This window comes from Pristiophorus japonicus, chromosome 17 (genome assembly GCF_044704955.1).
Source record: "Pristiophorus japonicus isolate sPriJap1 chromosome 17, sPriJap1.hap1, whole genome shotgun sequence".
Lineage (NCBI taxonomy): Eukaryota > Metazoa > Chordata > Chondrichthyes > Pristiophoridae > Pristiophorus > Pristiophorus japonicus.
The window spans coordinates 122,756,648-122,780,954 of NC_091993.1; the positions used below are offsets into that span (position 1 = coordinate 122,756,648).

General features: G+C 49.3%; 1 protein-coding gene across 1 annotated transcript in view; it reads left to right on the forward strand.

Moving 5' to 3' along the window:
• Nucleotides 1-6,718: 6,718 nt before the first annotated feature.
• LOC139228306 (cyclin-dependent kinase 18-like) overlaps nt 6,719-24,307 on the forward strand; it is a 135,779-nt gene continuing 118,190 nt past the window's right edge. The window contains exon 1 of the mRNA XM_070859486.1: nt 6,719-6,734. The gene's annotated coding sequence lies outside the window, so the exon portion shown is untranslated. The remainder of the gene's footprint in view (nt 6,735-24,307) is intronic.

Consider the following 24,307-nt stretch of genomic DNA (forward strand, 5'->3'; position numbering starts at 1 on the left):
CTCATTCTTCTGAACTCCAGTGAATACAAGCCCAGTTGATCCAGTCTTTCTTGATAGGTCAGTCCCGCCATCCCGGGAATCAGTCTGGTGAACCTTCGCTGCACAGAGGGAAGTTGAGGGGAGACGGGGGCGGGGGATGGAGAGGAGAGTGGTGGAGGTGGGGGGCGGAGAAACCCAGGACGGGGGACAGGAGGGGCCACATTGCAGCGAAGGTCTGGGGGGGGGCGAAGTGTGTTGGAGGGGCGGGCCTGGGGGCTCTGTGCCTCGGTGCGGGGAGTGTTCAGAGTGGGCTGGACGGGTTGACTGCGCAGATGGCGGTTGGTGGATGTGGTGTGGTTGGCGTCGCGGGGGGGGGGGGGCGTGGCTCCGGGGGGGCCGAGGCTGGGGGCTCGACATCCGGGGGTGTTCGGCATTTGGGAAGGATTCTGACGGGACGGGACGGGGTGGGTTGGGTGCGGGGGGAGTGTTCCCGGTGTTGGGTGGGTCTGGAGCTGGGGTTGGCATGCTCTTGTGATGGGGGGGTGGGCTATTTGGGGGAGTAGTTGGCCTGTGGGGTTCCCTGCCGCGGAGAGTTGTTGGTGCCCATTCGTTGGATGTGTTTGGGAGGGAGTTGGATGTGGTTCTTGCGGCTGAGGGGGTCGGGGAGTGTGGAGGGGGCATGGGGGGGAGGTGCTGGGGTGGGTGATCAGCCATGATCTTGTTGAATGGCGGTGCAGGCTTGAAGGGCCGAATGGCCTACTCCTGCACCTATTTTCTATGTTTCTATGTTTCCATGAATGCAACTTTATATTTTTTCTTCCATCATTCAAGTGCTCTGGTATCTGTTCACTATTCATTGTTCACTTGTAAGCTTGGACAGACATCGACAGCGATAACTCGCCTTTATATATCATCTTTAATGCAAACATGTATCCCAAGAGAGGAATTAAGGAGAAATGGAAAGGAGTGATTCGGAAAGGGTGAGCAAAAGCACGGTCGAAGAGGTGGGTCTTCAGGAGGGCCTCAAAGGAGTAGAGGGAGGTGGTGAGATGGTAGTGTCTTGGGATGGAATTCCAGAAACTGGGACCGAGATGGTTGAGAACACAACTTTTTTTTTCACCTTGAAAGGCATCACAGAATTGTCCAATTTCACTCACCACATTAGGGTCAGGATGTCATTCTGGTAGATATTTCCTAGTTCGGGGACACAGGAGCTAATCGAACCATCCTTACTACAGACTAGGCTAGTGTTGGCCGTGGCTCAGTGGGTAGCACTCTCACCTCTGAGTCAGAAGGTTGTGGGTTCATAATCCCACTGCAGGGACTTGAGCAGAAAAATAATCTCAGCTGACACTCCCAGTGCAGTGCTGAGGGAGATGTCGCCTTTCGGATGAGATGTTAAACCGAGGGTCCCGTCTGCTCTCTCAAAAGATCCCACGGCACTATTCCGAAGAAGAGCAGGGGAGTTATCCCCGGTGTCCTGACCAATATTTATCCCTCAATCAACATAAGGAAAAAAACATTATCTGGTCATTATCACATTGCTGTTCCCACATTCCAAAAGTACTTCATTGGCTGTAAAGTGCTTTGAGATGTCTGGTGGTCATGAAAGGCACTATATAAATGCAAGTTTTTCTTTCTTTAGGCTGAGATCCACTAATATGTCCAGGCTGGAGAATGTGTCCTTAACAACTGATTGATACGTAAAAAGGAGTCGTGAATTTGAGACCTGTAAAGTTGCTAAACTGACCAACTACTTAGTCCCCCTTCTCGAAGTGCGAGCAGGTTTAGCAAGTTATGAAGAAATATGCTAGAGTTTGTTATGCAGATGAAATATGTGACACACCCTCGCTGGTGGAATCTGCTGTGTTGGACGTCTAACTCTCTGGGACTTTGTCACACACTCTGTGCGTACGCAGGTGGCTCATGGAGCAGTAATAGTTATTGCCGTGATGCACGAGTCTCTCCTGCCTTGTGCGTCAGTGCCTTGTGGTGCTTCACCATCTACAAGATTACATCAGGATCCCAGGACCTCAAACCCCAACCAGCCAACCATCACCACATCATTCATCTAGAAAATCAACCGCTGCTGTCCGTGTGGTGAAGATACTCCTTTCCGCTCCTCCGCTGTACCTGGGCTCCGCCGATGTCCCTGCCCATGCTCCAAACGGCAACCTGGGTTTTGATGATGTCACCCGGTTGCCCACCTCGAAATTGTCGCACACTTGTATGTGGCGGAGGTTCGGCAAGTGTTTGATGCGGAGGTGTGGTGGGGGATCGTGGCGGAGGTGCGGCGAATGAGGGTACGGGGCCCAGAAGAGCCGAGGGCCCAGGGGCAGCACGGGCCCAGCCCACACTGCGATATGTGTGCGCACTAGGTCCATGCAGCAGAGCTGGTCTCCAGTCGTCCTGGTTAACCCTTGCCACTGGATAAAGGCCTGGCTCTGTCAAGCCCGTGTGGTGGCTGATGTGTAACAGTCACCACACGTTAAAAAAATCCACGCACAGGCATCTTCCACCCTTTCAATTGGAGTTCAGGACTGGAACATCGGGTCCTTCATTGAAACTGTCATGTATGTAGACCATGTATACAAACTGTATAGTCACATAAGGTGTGCCACCAGAGGGCACTGCGGTGGGAGACCTGAGGGTCACCTGCATAGGTGTGCAGGGCCTAGTATAAAATGCTGCCCACCATGCTTGTGCCTCACTCTGGAGCTACAATAAATCGGACCAAGGTCACAACAGCTCAAGTACAATACTAGACCTCGTAGAGTCATTCACAAGAGTATTAAAGACATAACAGAAACATCTGCGAACTCATGTGGAAGCAAGTCATCCTCATTCAAGGGACTGCCTATGATGATGAAGGTATTCCCACAGTGCTGTTAGGGAGGGAGTTCCAGGATTCTGACCCAGCGATGATGAAGGAACGGCCGATATATTTCCAAGTCAGGATGGTGTGTGACTGGGAGGGGAACGTGGAGGTGATGGTGTTCCCACGCGCCTGCTGCCCTTGTCCTTCGAGGTGGTAGAGGTCGCGGGTTTGGGAGGTGCTGCAGAAGAAGCCTTGGCGAGTTGCTGCAGTGCATCTTGTAGATGGTGCACACTGCAGCCTCGGTGCGCCGGTGGTGGAGGGAGTGAGTGTTGAAGGTGGTGGATGGGGTGCCGATCGAGCGGGCTGCTTTGTCCTGGATGGTGTCGAGCTTCTTGAGTATTGTTGGAGCTGCACTCATCCAGGCAAGTGGAGAGTATTCCATCACACTCCTGACTTGTCCCTTGTAGATGGTGGAAAGGCTTTGGGGAGTCAGGAGGTGAGACACTCGCCGCAGAATACCCAGCCTCTGGCCTACTCTTGTTGCCACAGTATTTATGTGGCTGGTCCAGTTACGTTTCTGGTCAATGATAACCCCCAGGATGTTGATGGTGGGGGATTCGGCGATGGGAATGCTGTTGAATATCAAGGGGCGGTGATTAGATTCCCGCTTGTTGGAGATAGTCATTGCCTGGCACTTGTGTGGTGCGATTGTTACTTGCAACTTACCAGCCCAAGGCTGAATGTTGTTCGGGTCTTGCTGCATGCGGGCACAGACTGCTCAATTGTCTGAGGAGTTACGAATTTCATATGTCGTGACCGGCTATTCAGTATCTAAGGAGACCTTGCTGTTACCTAGACATATATGAAGGATAAATTAAAATTATTTGATGGTTTTTCTGCCAGGATTTGTGTGCTGATGATCCTATTTTAAGTTTCTGGAAAGCTTTCTATAACGGGCACCATATTTGAAGGGAGGAATATAATGATTACCAAGAGTTAATTATGGATCGTGCCAACAAGATCAGATAAATACGGTGAAAACATTTCCTGTTTCACTGGGCTCTGCTCTTGAGGAGTTACAGAGATGCAGTCAGGATCTTTCTGTTTGGGCTCCAGATGCAATAGTAAAGGGGAGGCTGTGTGACACACACACACACACACACAGGAACGTGGGCTTGCCTCTCGCCCAGATCCTTGCAACAAAAGTTTGTTGGAAAGTAAAGCTCCTCTGTGAAATCAGTCGGCATTTTCTTAAGAGATCCATGTGGCCAAGAAAATGAAAAAAAAAAGACTTGCATTTATATAGTGCCTATCACGATCATCGGATGTCTCAAAGCACTTTTACAGCCAATGAAGTACTCTTGGAGTGTAGTCACTGTTATAATGTGGGAAACGTGGCAGCCAATTTGTGCACAGCAAGCTCCCACAAACAGCAATGTGATAATGACCAGATCATCTGTGTTTTTAGTTATGTTGATTGAGGGATAAACATTGGCCAGGGCCAATAACTCCCTGCACTTCTTCAAAATAGTTCCTTTTCATCCACCTGAGAGAGCAGACGGGGGACTCGGTTTAACATCTCATCTGAAAGACGGCACCTCCGGCAGTGCAGCACTCCCTCAGCACAGCACTGGGAGTGTCAGCCTGGATTTTTTTTGTGCTGAAGTCCCTGGAGTGAGACTTGAACCCACAACCTTAGAGGCGAGTGCGCTACCCACTGAGCCACAACTGACACTGGGGCCTACAGCACGAAATGTCTCCTAGTTTGGCTTTAACTTGAGAATTTTACTGAAGCGGATCCACGGGCTGGCAGTTGTGGGAAGTGGACAAACACCCATAGGTGCAAGAGAGGAGGCTCCTCTGAGGTAAGGTGGTGGCTCATTGTTGCAGCTCAGTAGATGGGGCATTACTTCATACAATCAAACAGCACAGAAGGAGGCCATTCGGCCCATCGTACCTGTGTTGCCTCTTTGAAAGAGTGATCCAATCAGTCCCACTCCCCCCTGCTCTTTCCCCATAGCCCTGTAAATAATTTTGTTCTCCAGTATATGTTCAATTGCATTTTGAAAGTTGCTATTGAATCTGCTTCCACCGCCCTTTCAGGCAGCGCGTTCCAGATCATAACAACTTGTTCCGTAATAAAATGTCTCCTCATCTCCCCCTCTGTCTATTTTCCCAATTACATTACACTCGCTGTTTGGACTGTCTGCTCAAAATATACACTGGCTTCACACCAACAACTTGCATTTATATAGCGCCTTTAACGTAGTAAAATGTCCCAAGGCGTTCACAGGAACGATTATCAAACATAATTTGACAGTGAGCCACATGAAAAGATACTAGGCCGGGTGACCAAAAGCTTGGTCAAAGAGGTAGGTTTTAAGGAGCGTCTTAAAGGAGAAAAGAGAGGCAGAGAGGTTTATTGAGGGAGTTCCAGAGCTTGGGGCCCAGGCAACTGAAGGCACGGCGATGCTCAGAGACCAGAATTGGAGGAGCGCAGGGATCTCGGGGGGGGGGCGGGGTTGTGGGGCTGGAGGAGTTTACAGAGATAAGGAGGGGGCGAGGCCAAGGAGGGTTTTGAACACGACGATGAGTATTTAGAAATCGAGGCGTTACCGGACCGGGAGACAATTAGCAAGCGGAAAATTGGTGCGAGATCAGATATAGACAGCAGAGTTTTGGATAAGCTCAAATTACTCAAATATGTATGTGAGACACGGACACTGAGAGGATAACAGAGCTAAGAACTGGAGGCTGGCCTAACAGTCCAATAGTCTGCATACATTTTTCCCAGCACAGTTCAGAGGAGATTTATGAGGATATAAAAGCAAAATACTGTGGATGCTGGAATCTGAAATAAAAACAGAAAATGATGGAAATCTCAGCGGGTCAGGCAGCATCTGTGGAGAGGAAGCAGAGTTAATGTTTCGGGTCGATGACCCCTCGTCTGAACCCATTTATGAGGATGCTGCCTGGACTGGAGAATTTTAGCCAAGAGGCTGGGTTTGTTTTCTTTGGAACAGAGGAGGCTGAGGGGAGACCTTATTGAGGTGTATACAATTATGAGGGGCCTGGATAGAGTGGTTAGGAAGGACCTATTTCCCTTAGCAGAGGGGTCAACAACCAGGGGACATAGATTTAAAGTAATTGGGGGGAGGTTTAGAGGGGATTATGAGGGGAAATGTTTTCACCCAGAGGGTGGTGGGGGTCTGGAACTCACGGCCTGAAAAGGTGGTAGAGGCAGAAACCCTCATCGCATTTAAAAAGTACCTGGATGTGCACCTGAAGTGCCGTAACCTGCAGGGCTACGGACCCAGAGCTGGACAGTGGGATTAGGCTGGATAGCTCTTTGTCGGCCGGTGCGGACACGATGGGCCGAAATGGCCTCCTTCGGTGCTGTAAATTTCTATGATTCCAGTACAGGGGGCTGGGGATATTATTCCTTCTGTGTGCTGTGCGATTTTGTGTGTTCTGGCCCCTTGCAGCAGTATTTCGGTCATTAACAGGCTGTTTCTGTCTTGACTGAGAGGCAACCAGCAGCTTGAAGCTCAGGCTACTAAAATACTGCGGACATTTTGTGAAAGATTTGGCAGAGCAAGTGTGTGTGGGGCAGGTGGGGGGGGGGAGCAGTGGGGGAAAAGAGAGAGAAAAAAATAACTCCAACTGAACAGCACCGCGGATTGGTGAGGGAACAGGAGTGAGCTGCTCGGGGAGTGACAGGAGGCAGGGTGAAAGAGCCTGGGGAATGTGGAGAGAGAGAGTGAGAGGCGGAGCCCCAGCTAATATCAGTGCTTAGTGTTGATGTGATCTGTGTTCTCATCAGACCATGAAGTATGTGTGCGTATGATGCTCTCTGAAAGGAAGCTTTGCAGGCAGCTAGAATCCAGTGTAACTGAACCATAACTGGCTGAAATCTAGTCTCTTCTTGTTAAAGTCTGTAAGTGTTTTTTTTTCTTTTTAAAAACATTGTGCTCGGAATATTCGACAAGTCATTTAACAAGTCTTGCTTTGATTCTGTGACATTGCTGTAAGTATCTGATGATTTATAGAGATCACTGTAATTAGCAAAAGCTGTAACAACCTTACATATTTCTCAAAGCGTTTAGACAACAGCTCCTGCTATGGTGCAAGGGGGGGGATATTTTTTCCATTGAAGCACGTCTCTATACGAGTAGGATTTTAAGTCTGTTGCAGATACTCTGCCCAAAGCTCCCTCTGGGACTGAAGCGCACCGTGGGAGCAGCAAGGGGAGAGTTCATTTGTGTGGTTTTACTGCTGAATAAGGGAGCTGTAAACAATGGCCATGACATCCAGGGGATGTGCTATCTCACCGAGTGCTGAGGGCTAGCTGCTGCTGCTGGATTTCTGCAGCAAAGGACACTGTTGATGTTATCTTAGAAGTAAATATCTGGAACTCTCTGCTTAAAAAGCTAAAGAGGCTGGGTGGCGGGGGCGCGGGTGGGGGTGGGGAGGTGGGGGCAGGGGGCGGGTGGGGAGAAGAGGTGGTCAAGTGATAATTTCAAAACCAGGATTGATAGATTTTTTGTTACGGAACCAAGGAGTTAAGATCGGGATCAGCCGTGATCTCATTGAACGGCAGAACGGGCTCGAGGGGCTGAGTGGCCTCCTCCTGTCCCTACGTTCGATTTTGCCACCGAGGGCAGGACGGACTCAGTAAGTGGGGGCACACACTGGCATCACGGTTTGGAACCCCCTCATCCGCTGCCCGTGGGGATGGGGGGCGCATATCGGAAAGTCCCGTGGCGATTTCTGGGCACTGCCAGGCAGTCGTCTCGAAAGATGTGTAGACGGAGGCTTGAGACCAGCTGAATAGAGATATCAGCAGCAGGAAATATATCAGCAAAACCACGACTGAGGTCCCAGGTTGGAAAGAAAGACTTGCATTTATATAGCGCCTTTCACGACCACTGGATGTCTCAAAGCACTTTACAGCCAATTAAGTAATTTTGGGGTGTAGTCACTGTTGTATTGTGGGAAACGCGGCAGCCAATTTGCGCACAGCAAGCTCCCACAAACAACAATGTGATAATGACCAGATAATCTGTTTTTTTGTTAATGTTGATTGAAGGATAAATATTGGCCCCAGGACACCGGGGAGAACTCCCCCTGCTCTTCTTCGAAATAGTGCCGTGGGATCTTTTACATCCACCTGAGAGGGCAGACGGGGCCTCGGTTTAACGTCTCATCCGAAAGACGGCACCTCCGACAGTGCGGCACTGCCTCAGCACTGCACTAGAACTATCAGGGAACGACTGTACAGGCTGGGAAAGAGAAGGCTGAGGGGGAGACCTGATAGGGGGCCATTAAGATTATGGCAGGGGTTTGATAGGGTAAACGGAGAGAAGATCTTTCCACTTGTGGGGCAATCCACATCTAGGAATCATTAATGTAAGTTAAGTCACTAATAAATCCGACAGGGAATTCAGGAGAAACTTCTTCACCCAGAGAGTGGTGAGAATGTGGAACTTGCTATCACAGGGAGTGGTTGAGGCCAATGTTCCCTTTAATATTTTTTGGGTGCGCGGCCCCTTTAAAGGGCTGTGTGGCCCAATTCAAAAGACTGCGCCTGTGCGGTTATTTCCCGTTTAAAGGCCGGTGCGTCGGCTGCGTGGGAGCTGCAGAGCGCTGTGTGGTCACATGGCCGCGCAGCATAACAGCAACATTGATCGAGGCGACTAGCACAGATGCGTTTAAGGGGAAGCTCGATAAAGATAGTGGGACATCTGAGAGAGAACATCTCCGCAGGTTTGGGCTATATAAAGAGCTGCGACGGTATCGAGGTGTGTGACTGGGTTATACCATCAGGACCCAGGTCGCCATTCGGCGCGTGGGCAGGAGCATCGGCGGGGCCCTGGTACAGCGGAGGAGCGGGAAGGTCGTGGCGGACTTGCGACGAGTGATCGGGGCGGAGGAGTGATGAGGAATCGTGGCTGGGATTTGGTGGGTGATCGTGACGGAGGTGCGGCTGTAAAGTGCTTTGGGACGTCCAATCGTCCGGTGGTCATGAAAGGCGCTATATAAATGCAAGTAGTTTTTTTTTTCCAAACCTGTTCACTTATCACCCTATCTCTGTAATCTCCTCCAGCCCCCAAAACCCCCCGAGATGTCTGCGCTCCTCTAATTCTGCCCTCTTGAGCATCCCTGATTATAATCGCTCAACCATTGATGGCCGTTGTCATGTATCTCACATTACTGTATATAACTGAATCTTACCATGCTATACATGACTGTAACTGGATATGACCTGTAACAATAAGCATACCTTACCACCAGGGGTGCACTTGCAGGAGACACTCCATACCTGTCCCACTGAGGTATATAAAGGGAGGTCTCGGGCAAGTGCAGCACTGGAGAGCTGTGAATTAAAGGTGTAGTCCTGAGTGACCTTGACTTCAGCATGTGTCTCGTGTAAGTCAGTGCATTAGAATCAGGACTTAACAGCCGTGCCTTCTGTTGCCTGGGCCCCAAGCTCTGGAACACCCTTCCTAAACCTCTCCACCTCTCTGCCTCTCTTTCCTCCTTGAAGACGCTCCTTAAAACCTACCTCTTTGATCAAGCTTTTGGTCATCTGCCCTAATTTCTACTTATGCGGCTCGGTGTCAAATTTTTTATCTCATAACACTTCTGTGAAGCATCTTGGGGCCGTTAAAGGCGCTATATCAATACAAGTTGTTGTTGTTTCCACAGTGACTACGCTTCAAAAAGTATTTCATTGGCTATAAAGCACTTTGGGAGGCCCAGCATAAATTTAAGCCTTTCCTTTCCTTCATCCTCATAGCCCCACTAATCAAACTTGGTCTGCTGCTCTCCAGAAAGAAAGGGTTGGAGAAATCTGGTAATCACCCGCTAAAAGTGGGGAGGGCAAGGAGCAATTTGAGCTTTTAATTTTTCTTACGGTGAGGGTATCGAGGGAAGCGAACCTAAGGCGGGGTAAATGGACCACCCACGATCTAATTGAATGGCGGATCAGGCCTGAGGGCCCGAATAGCCCCCCTGTTCCTAATAAGAACATAAGAATTAGGAGCAGGAGTAGGCCATTCGGCCCCTCGAGTCTGCTCCAACACTCAATGAGATCATGGCTGATCTTCTACCTCAACTCCACTTTCCTGCACTACCCCCATATCCCTTCATTCCCTTAATATCCAAAAATCTATCGATCTCTGTCTTGAATATACTCAACGACTGAGCCTCCACTGCCCTCAGGGGTAGAGAATTCCAAAGATTCACCACCCTCTGAGTGAAGAAGTTTCTCCTTATCTCAGTCCTAAATAGCCAACCCCTTATCCTGAGACTGTGACCCCTAGTTCTAGACTCCCCAGCCAGGGGAAACATTCTCGCTGCATCTACCCTGTCAAGCCCTGTAAGAATTTTGTATGTTTCAATGAGATCACCTCGCATTCTTCTAAACTCGAGAGAATATAGGCCTAGTCTACTCAATCTCTCCTCATAGGACAATCTCGCCATCCCAGGAATCAATCTGGTGGACCTTTGTTGCACTCCCTCAAAGGCAAGTATACCCTTCCTTAGGTAAGGAGACCCAAACTGTACACAATACTCCATCAAACTGGGGTTGAACGTAGTGATCCTTTCTGGCCTTAGACACTCACTGCCTTAATGTGAGCCCCCAAACCCCCAACCTCTCCGATGCACACTTCCCCTCCCCCCACACAGCCAAAGCCCAGCAATGGATGGCAGACTACCACAATCAAATGCGGAGAACTGTTGCTGTATAATATGATTAGCAGCCATATAAGTCAAGTTTAATTTCGCCGCATATTACAAGGGAGCCGCACTCTCCCAATGCATCACATCTAAGCGTTTTCCCCTATTACTTACTGACAGACAGATTCTTCAAAAATTCTTAAAGGCAGGCAGTCGCTGCTAGAGACAATAATTCTTTACCAAACTGTGCCTTTACGTAACCGAGGGCAACCGAGGGTCTAATGCTTAGCAACCGACTGTAAAATGGCGACTGGGAAAAGATGGCCGCCATTGGCTCATTGTGGTGCATACTCTGCCCCGCGTGACTCCGAGCCGCACAGACCAGGCCGAGGGCTTCATTGCTGATCCCCCCTGACCCAATATCCCTGAGCGAAGGAGGCAAAACCAATCTGCTCATGATTATAAGCATGGAATATTTTCTGTCTGATAACGCGCCTGTGAAGCGCCTTGCTACCGTAAGGGCGCTATATAAATGAAATGTGATGTTGTCGTGAGTCAAGAAAGCTCCAGGTCGGATCGCTGGGCCGTCGAAGGAAAATCCTAATATTGGAGTTTGTAGATTGTATATCATAAAGAAAGAAAAACTGGCATTTATATAGTGCCTTTCACGACCACCGGACGTCTCAAAGCGCTTTACAGCCAATGAAATACTTTTGGAGTGTAGTCACTGTTGTAATGTGGGAAACGCGGCAGCCAATTTGCGCACAGCAAGCTCCCACAAACAGCAATGTGCGAATGACCCAGATAATGTGTTTTGTGTGATGCTGATTGAGGGTTAAATATTGGCCAGGACACCTGGGAGAACTCCCCTGCTCTTCTTCGAAATAGTGCCCTGGGATCTTTTACATCCATCTGAGAGGGCTCGGGGTCTCGGTGTGCCGGTGTGCCATCTCATCTGAAAGACGGCATCTCTGACAGTGCAGCGCTCCCTCAGTACTGCACTGGGAGTGTCAGCCTAGATTTATTGTGCTCAAGTCTCTGGAGTGGGACTTGAACCCACAACATTCTGACTCAGAGGTGAGGGTGCTACCCACTGAGCCACGGCTGACAAAAGTAACAATACAGATGTGCCCCGCAACCCCCCGGCCAGCCCCTTTAGAAACATAGAAAATAGGTGCAGGAGCAGGCCATTCAGCCCTTCTAGCCTGCACCGCCATTTAATGAGTTCATGGCTGAACATGCAACTTCAGTACCCCCTTCCTGCTTTCTCACCATACCCCTTGATCCCCCTAGTAGTAAGAACTACATCTAACTCCTTTTTGAATATATTTAGTGAATTGGCCTCAACAACTTTCTGTGGTAGAGAATTCCACAGGTTCACCACTCTCTGGGTGAAGAAGTTTCTCCTCATCTCGGTCCTAAATGGCTTACCCCTTATCCTTAGACTGTGACCCCTGGTTCTGGACTTCCCCAACACTGGGAACATTCTTCCTGCATCTAACCTGTCTAAACCCGTCAGAATTTTAAACGTTTCTATGAGATCCCCTCTCATTCTTTTGAACTCCAGTGAATACAAGCCCAGTTGATCCAGTCTTTCTTGATATGTCAGTCCTGCCATCCCGGGAATCAGTCTGGTGAACCTTCGCTGCACTCCCTCAATAGCAAGAATGTCCTTCCTCAAGTTAGGAGACCAAAACTGTACACAATACTCCAGGTGTGGCCTCACCAAGGCCCTGTACAACTGTAGTAACACATCCCTGCTCCTGTACTCAAAACCCTTCGCTATGAAGGCCAACATGCCATAATAATTGAGACATGACAGTCTCCCTGAGCGTTTGCTTAGGTGTTGAATTTGTGCAAAGGCTTCCACACCTAGTTCATTGCCACAATTTACAGTGCTCATATTTGCAAATGGTACTTTGCAATAATTTTCAAAATTGTATCATTTATATTTAATCGCACCATTGCAGTGAATTATTGAACTGCATTATTATACAATGACATTATAACTGCCTTGTGGTGGAGGCACAGATTCTGGTGTCAGGGTGGCTCAATGGGTAGCACTCTCACCTTTGCATTTATATAGCGCCTTTATCGTAGTAAAACGTACCAAGGCTCTTCACAGGAGTGTCATCAGACAAGATTTGACGCCGAGCCGCAAATGGAGAGATTAGGGCAGGTGACCAGAAAGCTTGGTCAAAGAGGTAGGTTTTAAAGAGCGTTGGAAAAGGCGGAGAGGTTTAGGGAAGGAATTCCAGAGCTTCGGGCCCAGGCAGCTGAAGGCACGGCCGCCAGTGGTGGAGCGATTAAAATTGGGGTGCTTAAGAGGCCAGAGTTGGAGGAGCGTTTAGATCTCGGAGGGTTGTTGTAATGTATGCATCTGTGAGTATGCTCACAGGCTTGTGGAGATGTTGAATTGTGCGCTGGGTCAGTTGGGTCTAGGTCATCCACGATGAGGTCTGCAGTTGTTAGCCTGGTGGATGAACTGGTTGTTGAGCGTGGAGATGGGGCATTGCAGCGAGGAAGATCGAGAAGTGGGTTGGCGCGATGACGCAGTCCTGCTTGACCCCGGTCCGGATGTGGTTTGGGTCTGTGGTGGATCCGTTGGTTAGGATCACGGCCTGCATGTCGTCGTGGAGTAGACGGAGGATGGTGACATACTTTTGAGGGCAGCCTCGTGGTTGACAGTGTCAAAGGCTTTTGTGAGGTCAAAGAAGGCCATGTACAAGGGTTGGTGCTATTCCCTGCTCTTCTCTTGTATTTGTCGCGTGGTGAAGATCATGTCCGATGTACCCCTTAGTGGACGAAATCCGCATTGCGAATCTGGGAGGAATCTAGAGTGCGGCAAACCAGACTCCCCACCCACACTTTCCTTCAACCACTGTCTGTCCCACCTCTGACAGAGACTGTAATTCCCGTATTGGACTGTTCAGTCACCTGAGAACTCACTTTTGGAGTGGAAGCAAGTCTTCCTCGATTTCGAGGGACTACCCATGATGATGATAATGGATGAACTGGCAATGTGTAGTAAGAACATCAGTAGTGTGATTGTTAAACCTTTGTTAATTAACCAACTAGTTCTTAATAGCAATGTGTTGCTATGCATTCTTAAGCAAAGAACCCATGAAGCAAATACATTACAGTTGTGGGGCTGGAGGAGATTCCAGAGATAGGGAGGGGCAAGGCCATTGAGGGATTTGAACACAAGGATGAGAATTTTTAAATCGAGGTGTTGGTGGAACGGAAGCCAATGTAGGTCAGCGAGCACAGGGGTGATTTATAACTACGCTGGGTGGTGCATTTACCCACTATACCTTCAGGGATCTGCGAAACATCGATAATTTCCAGCACAGTCAGGACTGGTTGACTTGAGCAACATGGCAGCCTGTCCAATCAACATAAGTCATCAATTGCTCATGTGGCAGCCACGTGCTTCTGTATATATATGATCCATGACATTTTATTTTCTTCACTTGCACAACCAAACAACAGCTTCCGATATGAATCTTTGGCTGCAAGGTGTTCCCAGAGAAATGGTGTGATAAGAATCAGAAGTCTGAAAACTGACAGGGATACAATCCTCTGACAAGCCTCGATATCTTTCTATTTGATAAACTCCACCGACACAGCGATTGTAAAATATTACGCTATTTACCAATCCCGATTTGTCATTTCCAGGGTCCAAAGTTCAGCAGCTGTAATTTGTGACGGCTTATTTCTGCTCCAATACTTACACAAGCTGCACAGCCAGTCTCCGCCACACTGGCGTAACCGTGGCGATACCAGAATAAGTTGCTGCAAGCAGTTATGGTGCAGTTACGGCTCAGTGGGCAGCACTCTTGCTTCGGAGTCAGTAGGTTGTGGGTTCAAGTCCCACTCCAGGGACCTGAACACAAAACAAATCCAGGCTGACACTCCCAGTGCAGTGCTGAAGGAGTGCTGCACTGTTGGAAGTGCCGTCTTTCGGATGAGATGTTAAACCGTGGCCCCGTCTGACCTCTCAGGCGGACGTGAAAGATCCCATGGCACTGTTTTGAAGAAGAGCAGGGGAGTTATCCCCGATGTCATGGGCCAATATTTATCCCTCAATCAACATAACAAAAAGAGATTATTTGGTCATTATCACATTGCTGTTTGTGGGAGCTTGCTGTGCGCAAATTGGCTGCTGCGTTTCCTACATTACAACAGTGACTACATTCCAGAAAGTGCTTCATTGGCTGTAAAGTGCTTTGAAACATCCGGTGGCCGTGAAAGGCGCTATATAAATGCAAGTCTTTCTTTCTTTCACTATGTTTAACAATGGGCCGGAGTTTGCTGGAGTGGGGCAACTCACGGATTGCCCCATTAGCCAGACTTTCTCCCCTCACCCTTCAGCTCGAAACAATTGGTTTTCCTCTGCAAGTTGCTGGAGGTGTGAGCTGACAATGTTCTCTGCGTTTATTTTTGGTGGGCAGATCTTTAACTGGCTGCGCGGCGCATTCAGTTTATCGCGCATGCCCGGTTATTACCATTGTAAACAACAGCTTGTATTTATATATATCCTTTGACGTGGTGAAATGTTCCAAGGTGCTTCACAGGAGTATTATGAGATAAGAATTTGACACCGAGCCATCTAAGGAGAAATTACGGCAGGTGACCAAAAGCTTGGTCAAAGAGGTAGGTGTTAAGGGGCATCTTGTAGGAGGAAGAGAGGCGGAGATGTTTAGGGAGGTAATTCCAGAGCTTGGGGCCTCGGCAACAGAAGACACGGCCACCAATGGTGGAGCGATTAAAATCAGGGATGCTCAAGAGGGCAGAATTAGAGGAGCGCAGACATCTCAGGGGGTTGTGGGGCTGGAGGAGATTACAGAGATAGGGAGGGGGCGAGGCCATGGAGGGATTTGAAAATAAGGATGAGAATTTTGAAAATGAGGCGTTGTTTAACCGGAAGCCAATGTAGGTCAGCGAGCACGGGGGGTGGTGGGTGAGTTAGGACACGGGCAGCCGAGTTTTGGATCACCTCTAGTATATGTAGGGTAGAAGGTGGAAGGCTGGCCAGGAGTGCGTTGGAATAGTCAAGTCTGGAGATAACAAAGACATGTAAAGCCAGTGAGCGGATTGTGCAGGACCTCCAGACCGCTGCACAGGCACGAGGCTGCGCGGCTTAGCGGGAATGTTGGCGGCGAGGGCAATGTGGGCATCTGAGACCTCGGTGAGCGGCGGGACGAGCAGTCTATCTCCTTAACCCATGAGACTTAAGGCTAGAGAAAGAAACAGAGGAACGACTGAGAAGGAAATTGGGTGAATTAGAGTTGAATCAGGTACAGAATGAGAAAAAACGCGAGGTGTAGAAAGCTGGGATCGTGGCAGAGGGAAAAAAGAGGCATAAAGAAGTAAGAAAAATAATTAAAAATGTGAAATTTGAGATTGCTAAGATCTGTAACAATCCCCGGCCTGAAGGAATCCACACTGATGATTGTTCACTTTCTGGGCCCGAGTGGTGGATCGGCAGGTCATTAATAATGATCAAGCTGTTAAAAGGGTGCTTACGCTGTTAGTGACTAGACTTAACTTCCTGCGGTGAGTTTAATGGGCAATTGCAGCAGGTTCTGGAAACTCGTGTGGTCGAGGATGAGATGCCGTTTTCGAGGAGGGAATGGCGGAGTGAATCGGCCAGCGACCTGTGGCCACATCTGCGCATGAATACCACCGTGCACCATTCACACACCGTCACGTTTGGGCAAATGTTGAAGGACGGCCTTAAACGAGTGTTGCGACTTATTTTTAGACTCTCATCCTCACTCCCAGTATGAATGGACATTGAATGCTCTTTCTGATCAGCACTAGTCCGTGGAACTGGTGCGAATTTAGGCAGTGAGTGGAAGAGTAACTTATCAACCCACCATTCTTAATGATTTGTGTGAACTAATTATTAAATAGACACTGATGAGATAAAGAAAAGAAAGATTTGTATTTACATAGCGTCTTTCAAGACCTCAGGATGTCCCAAAGCGCTTTACACCCAATTAAGCACATTTTGAATGTGTAGTCACTGTTGTAATGTGGGAAAGACGGCAATTAATTTGTGCACAGTAAGCTCCCACAAACAGTAATGTGATAAATGACCAGATAAATCATCTTGGTGGTGTTTGAGGACAAGATTGGACTTAGAAAATAAAGAAAGACTTGGATTTATACAGCCCCTTTCATGACCACTGGATGTCTCAAAGCGCCTTACAGCCAATTAAGTACTTTTGGGGTGTAGTCACTGACTTAGCTAGAAGAAGCCACACCCACTGCTCCTCCCCTCTCCGTCACTTTCTCTGTCACATATGCATCTACACACAATGCTTCTACTCACAAATGAAAAGGTAGCCATTAAGAGTGCGAACCTGGGCTAATTGTTTTTCTCTGTCGCCTACAGACACTAAAGCCAAATATATCACCCTTATAACATGTAAGATTCTGAGCGGGATTGACAGGGTAGATGCTGAGAGGTTGTTTCCTCCTGGCTGGAGAGGGGGCACCAGGGGGCACGTCTCACGGTAAGGGGTCGGCCGTTTAGGACTGAGATGAGGAGCAATTTCTTCACTCAAAGGGTTTCTACCCCCAAGAGCTGCGAATGCTCTGTCATGGAGTATATTCAAGGCTGAGATAGATAGATTTTTGGACTCTCGGAGAATCACAAGATATAGCAAATGTGCGGGAAAGTGGAGTTGGGGGTTCAATATCAGCCATGATCAGCCAGAGGGCCTGGCCCAGCCTTGCATTTTGGGTCTCTTCAGCCAGCCAACAAGCCTGCCCGGCCCAACGATGAGCTGTACCTGCCCTAGGTCGTTAGCGGTGAACACTGACTGAGCTGTAGACTACTGACTTACATTTTAGACTTTTAATCAGCTTTTAATTAACTTTTAATCTACTTTTAAACTTTTAATCAACTTGAGAAACGTTTTAAACAATTTGGGAAAATGTTTAAACTTTTAACACTTGAAGAATTTTTCTTTTGAAACCTTCGGAGAAACTTTAAATAACTTTGGAAAACTTTGGAAGAAACTTTTAAAACATCCCTCAGAACTCCAGCGGACAGCTGACCTTCCTAATGCCTGCCCCCAACCAAGCCTCGGGCCGCCTACCATCAAGGGCGCTACTCGGCGCCGAGCTTGTGGCCAACATCTCACCGTAGGCAATTAGGCTCATACAGCAGTGCCTGGTCTCCGGTTGTCTTGGACCCCCTTGCCACTGGACCAAGACTTAGCTTTGTCTGGCCCTTGTGGTTACTGGTGCGCAGCGGCCACCCACGTTAAAAGAATTTACGCACAGGCATCTTCCACTTCATTAACATGAAGTTCGGGACCTGGAACGTCAGGACCCTCAACAGCGGCAGGCCGGAACGCCGCACCGCCATAGTCACCCGGGAACTTAGACACTTTGACATCGACATCACCGCCCTAAGCGAGACCCGGTGGGCAGGGGAAGGCCAGCACAAGGAACAAGGTGGAGGTTACACCTTTTTCTGGAAAGGAAAACTAGAGGAAGAACACCGCCTTCACGGAGTCGACTTCGCCGTCAAAAATGAGCTGGTTGATCGCCTCAAAGACTCCCCCTGCAGGGTTAATGAATGCCTCATGACTCTCCGACTCATCCTATCCTGGAACCAATGTGCCACAGTCATCAGTGCGTATGCCCCAACACTCGATGCAACGGATGAGACCAAAGAGGGTTTTTATTCCAACCTTGAAACATCCCTGTCTCACTTCCCCACGGGCGACAAGTTGATCCTCCTAGGTGACTTCAACGCCAGGGTCAGCGTGATTGGCAGAGAGGGGGTAGGGAAAGCCAACTCCAGCGGTACCCTACTCCTGACAAAATGTCTACAACATGAACTCCTCATTGCCAACACCCAGTCCTCCAGAGGAACACATGCAAGGCATTGTGGCAACACCCTCGCTCCAAATACTGGCATCTGCTCGACTATGTCGTCGTCCGAGCCAGGGATCGCAAGGATGTGCGCATCACCCACGCCATGACAGAAACTGATGACTGCTGGATGGACCACCGCCGAATCTGATCCATCATCGACATTAACATAGCCCCAAAGCAGAGGGGACAGCAGAAACAGTGCCGCAAAAATGTCAATGCCGGGGCATTTAAAGACTCAGCTAAGAGAGCCCTATACAGCCAGTGCCTCACAACTAACCTGGCGTGCCTTGATGACCCTGAGATGCTGAATGCCCACAGCACCTCGTCTGCCCTCCAGGCCTCCATAACCAGTGCCTGTGAAGAGACACTTGGTCACGCAACCAGAAAACACCAGGACTGGTTTGATGAAAATGATCAGGAGATCCAAGAATTAATAGATCGCAAGTGCACAGCATTTCTGGGCCTCAAGCTACAACCTAACTCGGGAGTAGCAAAGCAACATTACAGACGGCTCAAGACTGAGGTCCAACTAAAAACCCAGGACCTAAAGAACAGGTGGTGGACGGAGAAAGCACAGGAGATACAACAACTGGCCGACAGCCACGATATGCGAGGATTCTTCATCGCAGTCAAGGCCACCTATGGTCCAAACTCCTAAGGCCCCACCCCACTGCTGGCCATGAACGGGGAAACATTCATCAAGGACACCGAGGCTGTCAGGGCCCGCTGGAAGGAGCACTTCGAAGATCTCCTCAACCGAGACTCTGCCTTTGACGTGAGTGTTCTCCCCCATCCCGCAGCATGCGACCCGCCACCACCTCAGTGAAACCCCAACGTTGCATGAGGTGGGAAAAGCCACGAAACAGCTCAAAAATAACAAGGCTACGGGAGCGGATGGAATCCCTGCTGAGGCGCTAAAGTATGGCGGAGAGGCGCTGTTGGCGCGGATACATGACCTCATCTCTCATCTGGTGGGAGGCGAGCATGCCGGGAGATCTTAGAGATGCAGTGATCGTGAGCATCTTTAAAAAATGGGGCAAGTCTGACTGCGGCAACTACAGGGGAATCTCCCTGCTCTCAGCCACTGGGAAAGTTGTCGCTAGAGTTCTCCTCAACTGTTTTCTCCCCGTGGCCGAGGAGCTCCTCCCGGAGTCACAGTGCGGATTTTGTCCCCTACGGGGCACAAAGGACACGATCATTGCAACGCAACAGCTGCAGGAAAAATGCAGGGAGCAGCGCCAGCCCTTATACATGGGCTTCTTCGATCTTACAAAGGCCTTTGACACTGTCAACCGTGAGGGTCTATGGAGCGTCCTCCTCCGTTTCGGATGCCCCCAAAAGTTTGTAAACATCCTTCGCCTGCTCCACGATGACATGCAGGCCGTGATCCTTACCAACGGATCCATTACAGACCCAATCCACGTCCGGACTGGGGTCAAACAGGGCTGAGTCATCGCCCCAACCCTCTTCTCAATCTTCCTCGCCGCCATGCTCCACCTCACAATCAACAAGCTCACCACTGGAGTGGAATTAAACTACAGAACCAGTGGGAAGCTGTTTAACCTACGCCGCCTCCAGGCCAGGTCCAAGATCACCCCAACCTCTGTCGTTGAGCTGCAGTATGCGGACGACTCCTGCGTCTGCGCACATTCAGAGGCTGAACTCCAGGATATAGTCGCTGTATTTACTGAGGCATATGAAAGCATGGGCCTTGCGCTAAACATCCGTAAGACAAAGGTCCTCCACCAGCCTGTCCTCGCCGCACAGCACTGCTCCCCAGTCACTAAGATCCACGGCGCAGCCTTGGACAACGTGGACCATTTCCCATACCGCAGGAGCCTCTTGTCAACAAAAGCAGACATTCATGCAGAGATTCAACATCGCCTCCAGTGCGCCAGTGCAGCCTTCCGCCACCTGAGAAAATGAGTGTTCGAAGACCAGGCCCTTAAATCTACCACCAAGCTCATGATCTACAGGGCTGTAGTAATACCCACCCTCCTGTATGACTCAGAGGCATGGACGATGTACAGAAGACACCTCAAGTCGCTGGAGATATATCACCAAAGATGTCTCTGCAAGATCCTGCAAATCCCCTAGGAGGACAGGTGCACCAACATCAGTGTCCTCATCCAGGCTAACATCTCCAGCATTGAAGCACTGACCACACTCGATCAGCTTCGTTGGATGGGTCACATAGTTCGCATGCCCGACACGAGACTCCCAAAGCAAATGCTCTATGCGGAGCTCCTTCACGGCAAATGAGCCAAAGGTGGGCAGCGGAAACGTTACAAGGACACCCTCAAAGCCTCCCTGATAAAGTGCGACATCCCCACCGACACCTGGGAGTCTCTGGCTAAAGACCGCCCTAAGTGGAGAAAGTGCATCAGGAGAGGGCGTTGAGCACTTTGAGTCTCGTCGCCGAGAGCATGCAGAAATCAAGCGCAGGCAGCGGAAGGAGCGTGCGGCAAACCAGTCCCGCCCTCCCTTACCCTCAACGACTGTCTTTCCCACCTGTGACAGAGTCTGTGGCTCTCGTATTAGACTGCTCAGCCACCGAAGAATTCACTTCAGGAGTGGAAGCAAGTCTTCCTTGATTCTGAGGAACTGCCTATGAGGATGATGATGATGAGAATGGCGGAGCAAGCTAGAGGGGCTATGAGGCCTACTCCTACTCCTAATTTTTATCTTCTTATGTCTATTCTGACTGAGCCTGGTTTGGGCATTGATCCAGGGAAGACCCAGATTCATTCAATAATTGGAAGCCACTGGGAGACACAAAACAACAATGTGAGACAAAAACCCAGCATGTCAGGGTATGGGGACCTCAGGGAGTTCCATCGGGTAGAACTGTACGTTTATTGGTGCCTACTTCCCACCTCCATAACATCTCCCACCTCCAGCCCTTGCCCCAGCCCATCTGCTGAATCCCTCATCCATGCCTTTGTCATCTCCACTCTTGACCATTCCAAAGCTCTCCTGGCCGGCCTTCCATCTTTCATTCCCCCTCCCGCGCGCCCCCCCCCCCCCCCACCTCCCCAGCCATAAACTTGAGCTCATCCAAAACTCTGCTGCCCATGTCCTGTTCACCCATCACCCCCTGTACTCACTGACCTACATTGGCTCCCGGTCTGGCAACACCTCCTATTTATAATTCTAATCCTGATGTTTAATTCCCTTCATGGTCTTGCCCCTTCCCTAACTCTATAACCTCTGCCTCCCTCCCACACGCGCTGTGGAATTCCATCCTTGAACTTCTGCCCCTCCCTCTCCTCCTTTAAACCCCTCCTTACAGGTCTCTCGGACAAGACATTATACCGACGTCCCGGCTGCCCTCTCTAGGTGGATGTAAAAGATCCCATGGGTCATGGAGTTTTCCCCAGTGTCCTGGGGCCTATACTTATCCCTCAACCAACACCTCAAAAGAGATGATCTGCTCATAATCATATTGCTATTTGTGGGAGCTTGCTGTGCGCAAATTGGCTGCCACGTTTCCTGCATTTCAACACTCCAAAAGTGCTGTTCAGTAATTGGTTGCAAAACAAGTTGAGGTTGTGAAAGGTGCTATATAAATGCAGGTCTTTTTCTTTAAAACCCACCTCGTGTTTGTGGTCACCACTTCATTGTCCATTTGTTTAACTCACCGTCTATAATTGCCATTTCACCTCACTGAAGCCTTGGGGCATTTAGTTCTATATTAGCAACACTCTTTAAGTGAAAGTTGCTGTTTTTTTTGGAGCGAGCTACTCTAACCTAATTTTTCCTGCCCTTCCCCCATTAACTCTTCTTTTCAAAAACTTATCTAATTCCTTTAATAGTTTCTGCCTCAATGGCGCGGTAAAGCAGCCCGTGCTCTAACAACCCGATCGGTGTGCGTAGGACAACAAAATTCTTCTGACTTTCCCCTTTGTTGTTGAGCCTGGAAGAGTGCGACGTTTCCAAATTCCCAAACCGGTCACTTTTAGGTCTCCTTTCAGCGAGATGGCCAATTTAGAGCTAATTGTCCAAAGCGCTCAGCTCAAGTGTATTTAATGAGTAAATGCTTCCCTACAATCACACTGTGGGTGCATGCCAAATCCTCAGGAGCTGTTGCATTTACTAATTCCCTTTCCACTTGTGTGGGGTAGGCTGGGGGATGGAGAAGAAAGATTCTTGCTTGACCTACATCAGGGGACAACATCGCTTACGGAATGATTGGTTCGTTACTGACAAAAATGGCAGCATTCAGTGGCGAGCTCCATTCTGTGAGCGGTGGGCACTGGAGGGACTGCAGTGCATCATCACACCCCCTCCCCCCGCCCCGGGAAATAGAATTTTAATTTAATTTGTTAAGTTTCCTTTCGATTTTTTTAAGTTACAGTCTTCATACAGTGTCAGCCATGGCTCAGTGGGCAGCACTCTTGCCCCTGAGTCAGAAGGTTGTGGGTTCAAATCCCACTCTAGGCTGACACTCCCAGTCCAGTGCTGAGGGAGTGCTGCACTTTCTTTCGTTAAACCTAGGCCCCGTCTGCCCTCTTGGGTGGACGTAATAGATTCCCATGGCACTACTCCGAAGAAGAGCAGGGGATTTATCCCCGGTGTCCTGGGGCCAATATTTAACCCTCAATCAACATAACAAAAAAACAGATTATCTGGGTCATTATCACCGTGCTGTTTGTGGGAGCTTGCTGTGCGCAAATTGGCTGCCGCGTTTCCCACATTGCAACAGTGACTACACTCCCTGATAAAGTGCAAAATCCCCACCGATACCTAGAAGTCCCTGGCCAAAGACCACCCTAAGTGAAGGAAGAGCATCCGGGAGGGCGCTAAGCATCGCCGAGAGCATGCAGAAAACAAGCGCAGGCAGCGGAAGGAGCGTGCGGCAAACCAGACTCCCCACCCACCCTTTCCCTCAACCACTGTCTGTCCCACCCCTGTGACAGACACCCCTGTGGTTCTCGTATTGGGCTGTTCAGCCACCTAAGAACTCATATTTAGAGTGGAAGCAAGTCTTCCTCGATTCCGAGGGACTCTGCCTATGATGATGATGCTGACACTCCCAAAAGTACTTCATCGGCTGTAAAGCGCTTTGAGACGTCCGGTGGTCGAGAAAGGCGCTATATAAATGCAAGTCTTTCTTTTTATTGGTTGTGCCCTTTTAAAAAATGGGGCCACATGGCTCAACATTCAATAGGGAACTGCCCGAGACAAAGAAAGATTCAATAGCGAGCCACTTGTGGCGATGACACGGTTGTTTTTAAGAAATTGATTGGCTGTTACATTGCACTCGGGATGATGTTGTGCCTTTTTAACATGTTTTTTTTTTCTGGTGTTTTTTTCTCTGTCCCTCTCCTGGCGTTTCCCTGGTTACAACCTCGGCACTGAATAGATGCCGAGTTTTGACACGTCTGCCACGCCAAAATCAATGACCAGCGGACCAATGGATTTCTGATTCGTTCATTAGCATGCCGGGTCAGCGGGTTCGCTGTCACTGTTCTGGCTGTGTGAGAGTTTGTAACATTTCCCTCGGGCCCAGATGCCCAGTTCCGTTCACAACGCTGGGATAATCCATCCGCTCCCGACTCTGGGAGCCACAGAGAGGGAGGGTAGCGGGGGACAAATCACAGCAGGTCTAATTCTCCTCTTAAGCCTGGAGATACTGAATTGAAACAAACTATATACACATTTAAAGGGACTGTGCGCCAGACCTGTCTACACTGGCTGGCACTGAATTTAGCTGCTAGCTTTCACATCTATCATTCATAGCATCCTCCTTGACAGCTTTTTAATATGTGTTAATGTTACTGGAAACAAGCTTTGCAGTGTTTATCTTTAAAAAGCATTATTAATGTTATTAGGTTTGTTTCAGAAGCTCCTCATCATAGGCAGTCCCTCGGAATCGAGGAAGACTTGCTTCCACTCTAAAAGTGAGACCTTAGGTGACTGAACAGT